This window comes from Cyanistes caeruleus, chromosome 3 (assembly GCF_971803275.1).
Source record: "Cyanistes caeruleus chromosome 3, bCyaCae1.hap1.1, whole genome shotgun sequence".
Taxonomy (NCBI): domain Eukaryota; kingdom Metazoa; phylum Chordata; class Aves; order Passeriformes; family Paridae; genus Cyanistes; species Cyanistes caeruleus.
The window spans coordinates 66,709,890-66,723,461 of NC_141703.1; the positions used below are offsets into that span (position 1 = coordinate 66,709,890).

Consider the following 13,572-nt stretch of genomic DNA (forward strand, 5'->3'; position numbering starts at 1 on the left):
TATCTGCATAACTTCATTATTGAGCAAGCTGTTGTGAATTCTCCGAAGATGAAATAATGATTGCTTTGGAAAACTTCACAAAGTGTTAGCTGCATTTACAGCTGGACTAATACATGCGTACACTGAGGAAGAGAAGGATGTTCTTTTCAAGTGAGTGCAATTAGTCTAGTCGGAAATTATTTCAAATCATCTTTTCCACTCTGTTTGAGCAGGACTAGTTGTACTGAGGGAAAATCTCCTGGGAGTTATCAGCAAATGTCAGGCTGGTCTGTGTGTCTTTGTTACAGGCACATTTGGTGTTTGCTTGTGTATGGAGAGGGATTAGGTAAAAACCTGCTGTTACCATTGTGTGGCACTGCTCTTGCTGGATGAAAAATCTGTTGGTACCAGGTGTTAGAAAGCTGGCCAATTAATGATGATTGCAGTAAATTAGTTTAAGAGAATATTGTCCATTATTATGTAGATTTACAGAACTAATTCTAACAGATACATTGCACTAGCACAGGAGGATCATTTCTGTAGCTGAAACATTAATAACCTGCTCTTTCTTGCATAGGAATAATGAAGTTAATTTCTGTGGGAAAGCTCTAGGGGTTGATACCCAGACCAGGAATCCAAACCTGAGCAGACAGTTTGCCACTCCAGGTTTGTGATATTTTCACTTCCTTATGGGAACTGTCCAGGATGGTCTAAAATGACCCCTGTCAGCCTAAGGTATTATTTTATATACAATCTTGTGTGAAAAGAGCTATATACTATAACTTTTCTTGATTCACTTCGATGCTAGTGCAAGCTGAGATACATACTCTAAAAAGAAAAATTAAAAACAAAAATTAAAAATGTTGTCTTAAATCCTGTCTGGATTGTTCCACAGCTCTTTCTAGCTACCCAAAACAATCCAACACTTTTCTCAATTTAACATACATTTTCCTTACTAAGCAGGCATGTTTCTCTATTCTTCCTCATGTTTCTCTTTCTTGGCAAGGGTGTTGCAACAGTTTATAAATTAATATTCTGGCGAGTCCAGGTGAAATCCAAAGGTAAAGTGAAAATTGTGGGTAAGTGGCATATTACTGCTAACTAGGTATAGCAGAAAGCCCATCCTTGGTGGATCCATCACCACTCATTCTCCGTCTGGGTGCCTCCAGATCGTACAGCAACACAAACAGCATCCAGATGAGGTGTGGGCATACAAGTGCATTTCTGCTGCATTAGTCAGAGCACATAACATGGGATGATACCAACTTAGTACAACAGGCAGTGAGGCAATTCAGTCCATCGCCTGCTGGAAACTAAATGTCAGTATTACTTTAACAAATAAACTGCTGGAGTAAACCTATAACTTTTTACTACTTTTCTATCATTGGTTGCAGAGGTTTTGTTATACCACTGGCTTCTCTAAAGTCAGATATACTGTATCATCAAGCCCTACAGAGAAGTAATCTGAAATTATTGGAAATAATACAGTGATGATAGATTTCCTTACTTTGATTCCTTTTCTCTATCTTTTGTTGGTCACTACAGCGGGGACAACCTGGGTTTACCCAGCAGAGTAAAACACAGTGTTTTTCCCAAAACTGAATTTGGCACCAACAGAAAAGTGCTCCCACAAAGAAGATCAATGAAACTCAACATATTTTGGCCAGAGAGGCCTTCTTAATTGATGTGGAGGAAATCCTGAACAGAAGAGGCCTGCTCATAGATGTATAATTAATTAGTGTTCTGTGTTGAACAAACTGAAGCATTTTTATTTCAATAATGTTAAAATCAGTACATTTTCTTTTCACTTTTTAAAACAGCAAATGAGGCTTGAAAGAATATCTAGGCATATAGAGAAATGCATTTCAGCCAACCGTCCTTTAAATGCTGATAAACTCCTTAAACTAAAGGGCCTCTATAATCCTTATAATGTAAAATGTTTCCTCTTCATGTCACATGGCTTGATTCTTCTTGTTCCCTTAATTTGGCTGTATTTTCTCTATATAGATATTGCTGCCTAGATGGAATGGGCCAGATTCTCAGTTAGCAAGCATGAATAGAGAATAACTTCATTGAAGTCAATGACATGACCCTGGATTCATTCCAGTGTGACCAGAGTTGGAATGTGGTTCAATACAGGCAGCTGCCATCCGTGCCAGGCTGGCCGAGGAGATAAACTAAGAGTTACTGCAGTGGTGTGTGTTGCTAGCAGAAGGATGGTCCTGACAGCTCTCAGTTGTGCTTTCACCCTCAGCTTCTTCCAAAAGCAAAGATTAAAAATGAGCAATCTCAATTTTATTCCACGAACTTCAGCTTTGTGTCTCTAGGCTATACAAAGTTGAAGCCAAACCCAGCTATGTGCCTTCCTACCTTGTCTAACTCTTTGACATTTGTCTCAAGAAAGCAAATGTACATGTTATTCTTTATTTTATTCAATCCTACTCAGAAAGATTTCGGGTTTTCCTTGATAATTTTTATGTTTGTGGTGTTCTGTAGTGGTGATGTTGTTTTAGGAAGCTTGGCTTCTTGCTGTGAAAGTGCTGCTCCCTGTGATACCCCTGGAAACTGCTTCCCCATTCCTGGAGAAAGTTCTGGTTTCCGTCTCTGTTGTGTGATGATAACCACACTGTTCCCATGGCCACCTACCCAGCAAAATAACTCCCAGGTCTTTGGTGTGGAGACTAATGGGATTATTTTGTATTATAGGTGGGGCTTCCTTGCGACCGTTTTGATTTCCCTGTTCTGCACGCTTGGACAGACCAGAGCTCCTGCACTACAGAGAGGAGAGGTTTAGTGTGGCTCTCTGCAGGCTCTGTCCTATCTCCTGAGATTCATCCCAAAGACATTAGCTGGCCTTGTTTGAAATGGGAGAGACAGCTCTGACTGATACTGCTGGTCAGAAACATCCAGTTTATACCTCTCTTACTGCATCTAAAGAACTGAATTCTGTGATATTTTTACCACAGCAATTCTTCTCAGCTACTTGGAAATGCCAGAGCTACAAAAGGGTCTGAAGGGGATGATTCTGCATAGGCTCTGGAGTGAGGCTGGTTTCCTAGTTACTCCAAAAGGCAAACAAGAACATGGTATGTTCAGATTTTAAGGAGTTCATTACAAATGCTACCTGCTGTGAGGACTTCCAGAAACACACACGTCTCTAAACATTCTGTATTGCCAAGAAATAAACACACCAGCAAAGCCAACAGGCCTGCTCTTCTTTGGTGTTTCCCAGGTTCCTAGAATGAAGCATGTTCATATCTACCACTGAAGTGGGGATTAGATGAAGCTAAGGCTCAGCTGAAGTGTAGCTTAAAAATGTTTATTTTGAAGTACTTTTTATCCTTACATATCAGATATTTTTGTGCTATGTGGGCATGTTCTCAAAAACAGCATTCTATCAAAAATAACTTACTAAATTCTGTCTGTATGCACACAAGGTTTACCTTACAAAATACTCATATGGTGTATGCAGCCTAATTACAAAATTTTTTTTTTTTTTTTTAATTACCAAAACTTTAAAGTTTTATAAAACCTTACCTTTTATAACCTTTAGTATTCGGTAGCATTTTGTTGCTGATAATAGGTATGTATCACAGGCTGTTATTTTGGAGCAAGTAGCTTCACTAGGAAACTAGGAAAATGTGTTTGATATTTTTATTTTTAAAATTAATATTCTGCTTCCACACGTGCATTTGTGAGATGAGGATGCTTGTTGTGCAGTTAGTCAACAGGGGTTATGAAAATGATCAAGCAGGTGAAGAGAAGCTGAGCATATACAAAAAAGTCCACAAAATTAAGGAGGTCTGTGGACTTAAAAGATAACACACTGGTCACAACACTGCTAATATCTCTGTTTTTTCAGGACTGAGAAGTATCACGCTATACTCTCACAAAGGCTTTGCAAAACTGGGGCCTTTGAGTCACCTGAGAGAAGCTGTCCAGAAGCAATGTGTGAAAGGAAGAGAGTTAAGGGCAAAGGAAAGCGCTGTAAAAACAGACTGGGGCTAATACAACACAAATGCTCCTTGAAGCTGAAAATGAGAAAGCACAAAAGCTGTCAAGGGGAAAGATGAGGGTATGAGTAAGAGTCATGTACCTCTGATGTTTTTTGCCCTTTGTGCTATGTGTCTCATGCCTTAGGGCAAATGAATAATACTCTGTTTTGAAGACAAATTAAGTTACTTTAATTAATGTATAACGCATTGTTTTGAAGACAAATTAAATTACCGTAATTAAATTGCTGGTTGTGGGTTCTCAGGAAAAAAAACTCAACTGTATTCATATGCCAAAGGTAGGAGCAGCATTTGGGATCACACATATAAGAGGAACATGCAGGGCTGGAGGGAGGTGCACCACTGAGCAACCCAGACCACAAGCTCTCTGGCTCTAGCCAGAAAAATCAGAGGGATCCCAAACACTGTTGATCCCAAAACCTTTACAGCCACAACTGGCTTTTCAATATTTGAACCCCAGATGCTTAGTGCCTGTGCTACATATATATATACACACATACATATATATATACACATACATATATATATATATATATACACATATATTATGCATACACACACACATACACATATACATATATATATATATCTCCAGAAGTTACAGCAGTCTGAGTGGCATATCTAGACATCATAAAAACCCCTACCTTTTTCAACAATTTTTGTATCTTAAAGAACCAGAAATTGATGTGGTTTCTCTCTGTCCCCCTGTGAATAAAGAGCGAAGAGCTCTTTCCCTGGCATGTTATTGTAGGGACACACATAGGTGAATTAAGTTTATTTTAAACAGGGAGCATTTAAAGACTGGTTGTGAAAAAACGAGTGTGACTGACTCTAATATGTTGGAGTTTAACCAAATAAAAAAAGAAAATAATTTTGGATATTTGGCATTGTCTCAAGCTGTAACTTTGAAAATTCCAATCTGTATCTTTATACCCTGATGTATATCTTTACACTCTTATATCCTTACACCTGTGTTCATGCTTTCATACCTATCTTTGTTAACCTGCAGAACTTAGTCCCACCTAATTCTAACTCTTGGAAACAAGTGTGGATTTATCTTTTGTACAAGGTAGGATCATAGCCTTGATGTAAACCGAGAACATGTGTCTCAAAAGAAAATCCAGGCAGCTGAAATGGAAAATAATTAAAGGTAACATAAACACTCATTATTTTTAAACACTTTCTAAAATTTTTATGGCTGGCTGGAGCAGAGTCTACTTTTGGGCTGAGCAGTGCTGCAAAAAAATCCATTAACCTAATGGGAACAGAAATAACATATGATTAAGGTGCCCTGAAACATTCTGTAAACTCTGCTGAGAACTCCCTCCTGTGTAATTTCTGCCTTTGAAATGTTCTGCACCAAAGCACAACAACAGCACCCGCAGGCAGCTCAGGCTGGAGAGGAAAGATAAGGATGCTCTGCCCCTTGTTGTATCAAGAGAGCAGTATCAGGAAGGAGGACTGTGACTGTATTTGTTGGAATTTGGTAGGGGTTAAGACTTAAAATATTGCAAAACTCCGTGAGAGTTGTGATGCCAATATAGGATCGGGATATCAGTATCAGCATAGTCTGACATGCCTAAACACAAACATTATTGTTGAGGATGCCTGTGCTGTTGCTATTTCATCATTTTAATTGCAATAATACCTAGAGGTGAAGCTGTGCTGTGCCAGCACATGCATGACAATACAGCTACATGGTGTGTCTGCACTCCACTTGTTCTGCTCCACTTACAAAAAAATACCTGTGACCTCAACTTTGAGGTGATTTAAGTAACCCTGCCTGGCTGCAGGGCAGAGGTAGGGTATAAAACCCCACCCACTCTTCATGCTAAATCTGAGGTCTCTCTTGAACACCCCATTTTCCAAAGGCCTTCCCACTATTTTCATGGAGGGAAGAGAAGATGTGCTGTCTCTGTTAGGTCCTGTTTGCTCTCTCTATGTGGATGTGAATCCCTGCAGGCTGGGGAGCAACAGTACCACATCGTGCCAGGCCCAGAGCCAGCACCCACACCCATGAGAGCATCTCACAGGCTGCAGAAGGCACAGCTGCACCTCCTGCCCACACTACCCCTGATCTCAGCAAGAGGGATCCCAGGTGATGCTCCAGAACTCATTCACAGAATCACAGAACTAGTGAAAAAGTTTGGACAAGGTCTCTAAGGTCGTTGAGTCCAGCCATTAACCCAACAATGTCAAACCCACCACTAAACCACGTCTCTAAGTGCCACACCCTCGTGCAGAGAAACACGAAGGAAAAAGAAGGGGGAACCTTCCTGAAGCAGATTTTTAAGTGTGGCAGAAGAGCACTGTGTTGTCTCTCAGGGAACGTTGCACACAGTTACTCCATCACCCCTCCAAGGAATTCAGGCATTAAAACTTCAACACCTTAAATTATGCTGCTAGGGTCAGGAGCTGTGGTGCCTCAGGCAGGTATCCAAGCCAGCCATGCTAAAGCTCACACAGAATTTCCAAGCACGTAAGCAAAAATAACATTCCTCCTTATGTTTTTGGCTCTTGCTATCTCCCTTCTGACATGGATTAAGCAACACACAGATAGCAGCAGAAGGAGATGCCAAAGAGAAGGATGTTTTATATAGATAATTGTATGCGCAGCTCACGTGTAGTGGGGGCAGTGATTTCAAATGCTGCCAGTGATTTCAGTGGCTGCTTCAGTACTGAATCAGAGAGGAGCATTCCTGTTGCAGGTCCTCAGTACAGGTTTCTGCAGCACTGAGGTTGAAAGTTTGTCAGTGATAGATCTGCTCTTCATCGCTGCTCTTCACTGGCATATGACACCTTGCGATGAACACACTGTCCCTTTTCTTTGCATTTTGAAGGTGACTTCCATTTACCTTTTCCCCCAGACTTTAATGCCAAACGCTTCTTAGAAATATCTCTGTGGAACTGAGATGCTGCTCCATACATTGTGCAAGTGTAAATTAACTAATCTTGCAGAAGTAATTGACAGAAAAGTAATTTCCCTTTGTCATGACAAAGAGTATTGTAGTATGAGAGTAATGACTGCAATTTAGGCAGCTATGAATTGTGCATTAGAGAGCTCTAGAACTGAATATTGCTCACAATGAAATTTAAATTGCATTTCTTCTGCATCTAGCTGTTTATAAATAACACTGCAGTTACAGCCACAATAGTAATTTTTGTCACCAATTTCTTATTGCCACTGACAATAGAAATAAAAGATCTAGCTAGCTGATGGCCACTGCAATAAATGGAGGTTAGAATACTCTTTATTAGGCTAAAATTTTGCTAGAAATAGGAACAAAACCCTGGATACAAGCACAACATGAAGTGAAAGTGCCTTGAAAATTTAAGCAAACATTTAGCAGCTAGCATCTCCTTCCATAGCTAGTAATTAAAAAAAAGAAACAAAAAAAACAAAAAAAAAATGTCTCCTCGAACTTTGTTGTATAAATTGGCATTTTGATACAAATTTCTGGCTTAGACCTTCTTCTTAATTTACCTGGAAATTATATTTATATGTAGAAGAATATGTTGTTTAATATTGCACTGTAGTAGGCTCCAAAACCTGTTGGATCCTGCACACACAAGTACTTGCTGCAAGTCTGCAGCAAATTCTACATCTTTCAGTGATTTGTAACGCACCCTGTGCCTGCATCCTTGGTGCAACAACCCCCTCTGCCCATGAGTGCTGCTGGCATCCTTTATTTACAGTTAGCTTGTGAGACTGATCTTCCTGTGCATAAGGGATAGATAAAGACAGTCCTGCTTATGGTTTTGATATTTATGCAGCTCATCAGCATGATAGAGCCCACCAGCAGTCCTCTTTGATCCTGGCTGCATCTTTCTAGAGCGTTAGAACTCAGATCCAGCACCTTTATGTGTGTTTTACTATGTGTGTGGACATGAAATCTGTGTGGGCATTTCTCAGCAACATCCGAGCAGGTTGGGCCACCCACACTGCTGTAGTCACTGTCATGTCCTTGCTGGATTTTATAGGTGAGCAGGGGCTGTCCTTTTCCCCAAAATGGTGGTGCTGGAGCAGCAGGTGGGAAGGGCAGCCACATTTGCAGTGGGAGCCTGCTGGTCTCCAGCGCTCTTCCTCCAGCCCAGGTGCCACCCATGTGCCCAGAAACTCTCTGCTTCTCGGAAATGCTTTCTCTGAGAAATAAAAGCAGCACTACCCAAATGGTAGAAGAATGCAACAACAGCTTTTCTTTGTATAATATAAAATATTTTCGATTGTTCTACACCATCTCATTTCTCACAGTTTGTACAACAGCAATGAGTCCTCAAGACAGGGTTTCGAAGAGGAAAATGGAGTGTGTTGAGGCAGGGCATGGGGTTAATAAAGTCCTCCAAAGGAGGTGACACTAAGAAATGCAAAGCAAAGCAGACAGGGGCAGTGCTGTATGATGTGGGTTGGCTCAACTAAATGGAAATGAGTATCCATTACATTTTTATAAACCAGGCAAAAATAATCAGAGGTAGAGATAAACTAGCTTGAGTGTGAGTACAAGCTCTGCTGCATGCCTCTCCATGATAATAGGATAAGTTACAGATGTAAGAAATTTTTTTTCTGCAGCCTGTGAATTAGCTGGCATAGCTGAGTATGCAAGATTTTAACACATACCCTGGATTTTTAATGGTCCTCACAGAGAATGAGTGAAGGATCTGAAAGATCAATGGGAAAAAAAAAAAAAGAAAAAAAGGGAAGATCAAATAGCAACAAAGAAGAAAATTAATAATTTTTGTGCATGAGAGACTCTCCTGTGGATTTTTTTGCAAACAACCCTAACACTGTTTTCTGCTCCTCCAACCCTTTCTTATCACTTTGTAACTTTATAGAGGTACAGATATCACTACTTGCTAATGCCTGAGAAGAAGCAAAGGAAATAAGCATCCCTGTGCTGCCAAAAAGCATAAGAACATGAGTAATGGGAAAACTAGTTTTATGTGACAACTGGTGAGGATTTACCTTGAAAAAAGAAATACTCAATCTGAAAACTTACACCTTGAAATTGGTTGTAATTGGAAGCCTCTATGGTAGAGCAAATTGAAAACCTTTTAAATAGTGGCTAAAATATTTTTTCTTTAACTGAGACTTGCATATTAGCTTCAGTCTGAGAATAAATATTTTGATTCAAGAATTTTTTGATAGAAATCTATAATTACCTTTGCAATATTGCTAGTATCCATCTGCTTAGCGAAGACTCTGACTTTATTAGCTATTTAATCATCTGAAATACTCTATTACCAAACGCTTAGGAAGAACAATGCCTCTGTCAGATTCTGCAGCTGTTGGGTTGTGTGTTTAATAACCTGTTATATTTCAGACCCTGTAGAAATTAGTCACTGAAACTTCTCTGCTTTTAATCGACCCCCAGGTCAAAGATACGGCTAAACTAAATCCTTTTTGAAGCCAGCTTCACAGAATTTTTGTCCTTGCTTAAGATTTAGAATGCCTCAAATTCTCTGTCAGCAATCTGTGTTCCTCAAAATTGTTTGAAAAATTGTTATTTTAAGGTCATGTCCTTGTGTGTGTAACAGCTTAGAGGCACTCTGCCCCAACCTCAGCAGGAGCAGGGACTCCTGCTGCTGTGCTGTGCTTCCAGAGCTGCAGCACCCACCCATGATCTGGGCAGCAATCCTATCTGATGATAAACCTCCAAACTGCCAAGAAAATGATGGAAATAAGGCCACACCTGCTAGTGAAGATTCAGCCCTGGTGTAAGTAGGAGTCATTAACTCCCAGTCCCTCTCCTCCTTTTCCCATGAGGTTGTCTGCTGGAGGCAGCCTCAAGAAATCTTTCTGTGGCCTGGGGCAGTATTATTCTCTGTGCTCTGGCCAGCTCCATGTCTTTTCTCCAAGAGATGCTATGGGGACAGAACAACCGGAAAGTCTCTGGAAATTTGACAGGACTTAGAAAGCATGCAAAAATGTTAGTGACCATGTACCTGGTTCTCCTGGTAGAGCTGCACCCATTAGTAAATCCCACATCTTTTCTGAACCTGAGATGTCTGTGGCTGAGTTAGTTAGGGAGGCCAGCCTTTGCCATCTTTGTTATTCATCCAACAGCTCCAGGTCTGTCACTATCAACAGCTTGTAAAGCCAAGAAAAGCCTTCTGAGGAGCCCAAGCCTTGTAGGCCATTGCAGTAAAGAGAAACACTAGGATCCACAAAAGGGAGGGCAACTCATGGTAGTCATCATTTAAAACATCAATTCATACAGCTGAGGAATGAAATTACCTAGAGCCTAGTTTGTTCCTCTGCCACTGGCCTTCTCTCCTTTGCATTCCTTTGCCGTGAGTTCAGTCTGCATCATTTCCCCCACACCATATCATCTCCCTCCATTGCTGATCCCAGATGAAACCACCTGAAAGGCATGGAGCACAAGGGAAGCAAACTGCAGACTGAGACTGCTTAGTGTGTTTCTCAAGCATTAGGACTCCAGGGACAAGAGACTTGGCTTACAGTTGGTCAGGGAAGGTTCTGCAGCTGCCTGGAGGTGGGAAAACAAAACAGTGTCATTATTTTTACTTTGTTAATGAGACATCAGGGTGGGTCTCTACAGCTGGAAAGACAAAGGGTAAATGGAAGTCAGGCCTATTACACAGGTTCAACAGATGTCTCCTTGCCTTCCCAGAGATGATGGTAATGAGACCAAATAGCTCCCAGCCCAGCCCATAGTGAAGGCTTTCTGTTGTAGGAGGACTTCAGCACAGTGACTGAGCAGACAGACAGATGGCTTCACAGCCTCACTTTGCTCCAAACTCATTTGGGGGATGGAGAGATGACAACAAAAAAACCCAAAAAAACCCAAAACCCAACAAGTTGAAGTAGAAATAAAAAGTAGAAAGAAGAAAGAGGAATGAAAATGCACATTCACTTAACCATGGTCAGATGAATATGAGTTGCAGAGTACTACAGAAGTAGGATTTGAAGATGTTATTTTAAAGATTGTTACTATGTTAGCTATGTTAAAGGTGAAAGTTTAACTATATTTTAAAATTTTAATTATATAAATAATATTTATATATAAATATAATAAACTTATATAAAAGTGTTTAAAGTTCACTATGTTAACTTTAAATATGAGAAAAAGGAAACCAGAGAGACAGGTGTAAGTCTGGAAGTTGAATCTACTGCTGTTAACTGAAAACCAAAGAATAGTTAGTCTCATAGCTGAAAGTTTCAATAGAAGAGATGAGCTCAGAGCAGGGAGGACCACAAATTTGTGTCCATAAAGAGGACAAGAGAAGATGACAATTTCATCTCCTGAAACCAGGATGCGAAGAGCTGTGTTTTGTATGGATTTAAACGAGGTGGTTCAGAGGATGCCTGAATATTACAATAAGGACAGAGTGCTGGCCTAACATTGCCAGGATCTGACCTTCATAGAGCAAGATAAAAGCATTGGCAGCCTAGAGAGAGCATCCTTGTGGTGGTGCTTCATGGGCTGTTGCATGGTCACAGCAGTAAAATGAAGAGCAAGGATGTCCAAGTAAAGTTTTAGTGGCACTGCATCAAATGCTAAGCAAGTCAGTATCCCATTTACATCATACTGAAGCACAGTCCAAATTATTGTAATTATTTTTTTTTATGAAGACTAATGTGCTTTTTGCCTTCAGTTTGTGTCCAGCTTTCCCAAGTCTGGTTCCTGTACATTCTCAAAGCTTCTTCTTTCTGTCTGGACTTCCAATTTCTTGAACACCTCTTCTCCTTTTCTTGCTCTGGATCACTTTCTGTGCTGGTTTCTCTTAGTGCCTAATGCACGTGCTACCATACTGACTATGGCATATTCTCTAAATTCAAATTCTTCTTTAAAGCATTTTACTTCTGGGTAGCTCTCCAGGGAAAACTGCCTCATGTGCTGTTGTCTGTTTCATTTATCCCAAAGCATATCCTTGCTCAGGTTCAAGCACATCTGTTTCACGTCTCTTTATCTGATGTCACTTCTCAGCCCTTCCTTCTTTTCTCCTTCCTGCTTCATTGTTTTAATTCTCTGTGTTCATCTGATTTACTGTGTCATCTGTGCCAAAGCTATTTGGCCCAAATCTCATCCTAATTATGGAAATTTACTCCACAAAGATGGAGTGAGAGCAGTTATTCTGGTGTTGCCGATGCACCAGGACCTGAATCTGGGATTGATTTCTTTCTTGCAATAGCATGCGTGATTTTGGCAATATCACTGAACAGTGAACCTGCTTTCATTTAGAGTGCTCAATACCAAATGTAAAATATAACAATGATAAATTCTGAAAAAAAAACCATTGTATTGTAATTGTTTGTCTACAAACGATGTCATCTGGCAAACAGGAGTCACTAGAGAAGCTCCTTACAGTGCAGTCATAACTGGGAACAAGATGGATTTTTCCTGGTTGTGTAAGCCATTAAACTAATGTGACAGGCAGTGTAGCCTTCAGCAGCCTACAGCAGAGAAGGCTTTAAAGATTACGTTTATTTTGAAACACTTAAAAATATTTTTAAAGTTCTAATCTCAAGAATAAGGAGGAAGACCGGGAATTGTTGCCTGAAAGTTGTGAAGCTGCAGGAGGGAATACATAAATCCTTCAGTTCATCAAGGACAAAATACTTTTACGTAAGTGTAGCTTAACTCTCCCCTCATGCTTCTTTTTCACCTGTTATTCAGCTCACTGAAGCTGCATTTTCTCCAAGCATCCCACTTTGGCTGAAAAGACAGCATGGCTTCTTGCCAGATAAAAAGGCTTAAAGATATTTCTATACCTATTTGATTTGCTATGAATGGACAGAACTTCTGGCTTTTTCACTGTCATCTCCTCACATTCCTGCAGCAAATCTTTCCTGTTACGCTCTGGGTCTCCCTAACTCCTTGCCTCTACAGGTTAGGGGACACTGAAAAAATGTGTAACCCTAGAGAGTGATGACAGCTTTTGCAAAGCATGTTGTTGACTTGTACAGATTTAAGCAACGGATGGGATCTGCCAGGGAATTTAGCCATGGGCCCAGAGGCGGCCTGGGAATGCCGGCTGGGAAAGCAGTTCCCTGGCCAATGATCCCTGTGTATGTCTGAGCTGACTCACAGGTGAAAGAGAGAGTCTCCAGAACTATTGCAATCCCCTGCATGAGATACCCACACAGCTTTCCTCTATGGGACAGAGGGGAAAGAGAGACAAGACACAAATAAATCTAGTAAGTCTAATTCCTAGGCATCAGTAAAAGGACAAAGAAATGGTTTTGCTGAAGCCTGGTTTCCAGCTTGGTGCCCTCAGAGCAGCCTGAGGATGGGAAGCACCCACAGACTGCGTGTGCACGTTTTCATGCAGCTGCACCTTGGTGACTGCCTGTGATGTGTGGCTCAATCCTGCCCACGTCACTGTCAGGAGGTGACATCGATAAAGGAAATCAGCTGTGAACTGACACAGATATAATATTGACACATACCAGAAATATTTCAAAGCCATTCAGCACCTCCAGTTTTCTGTGAGCATTTACTTCTTCTGGCCCTCCTTGGTCTCCCTGACCTTGTCACATGTCTGTGAGCTGCTGACACTTCATCCCTGAGTTATGACACGAGCTATGGATTTGTGCTGTCCTGTTTTATGATGATGATTT

General features: G+C 40.7%; 1 protein-coding gene across 2 annotated transcripts in view; it reads left to right on the plus strand.

Moving 5' to 3' along the window:
* Positions 1 to 13,572, plus strand: part of STARD13 (StAR related lipid transfer domain containing 13) — a 284,897-nt gene that overhangs the window by 504 nt on the left and 270,821 nt on the right. The window lies entirely within an intron of this gene.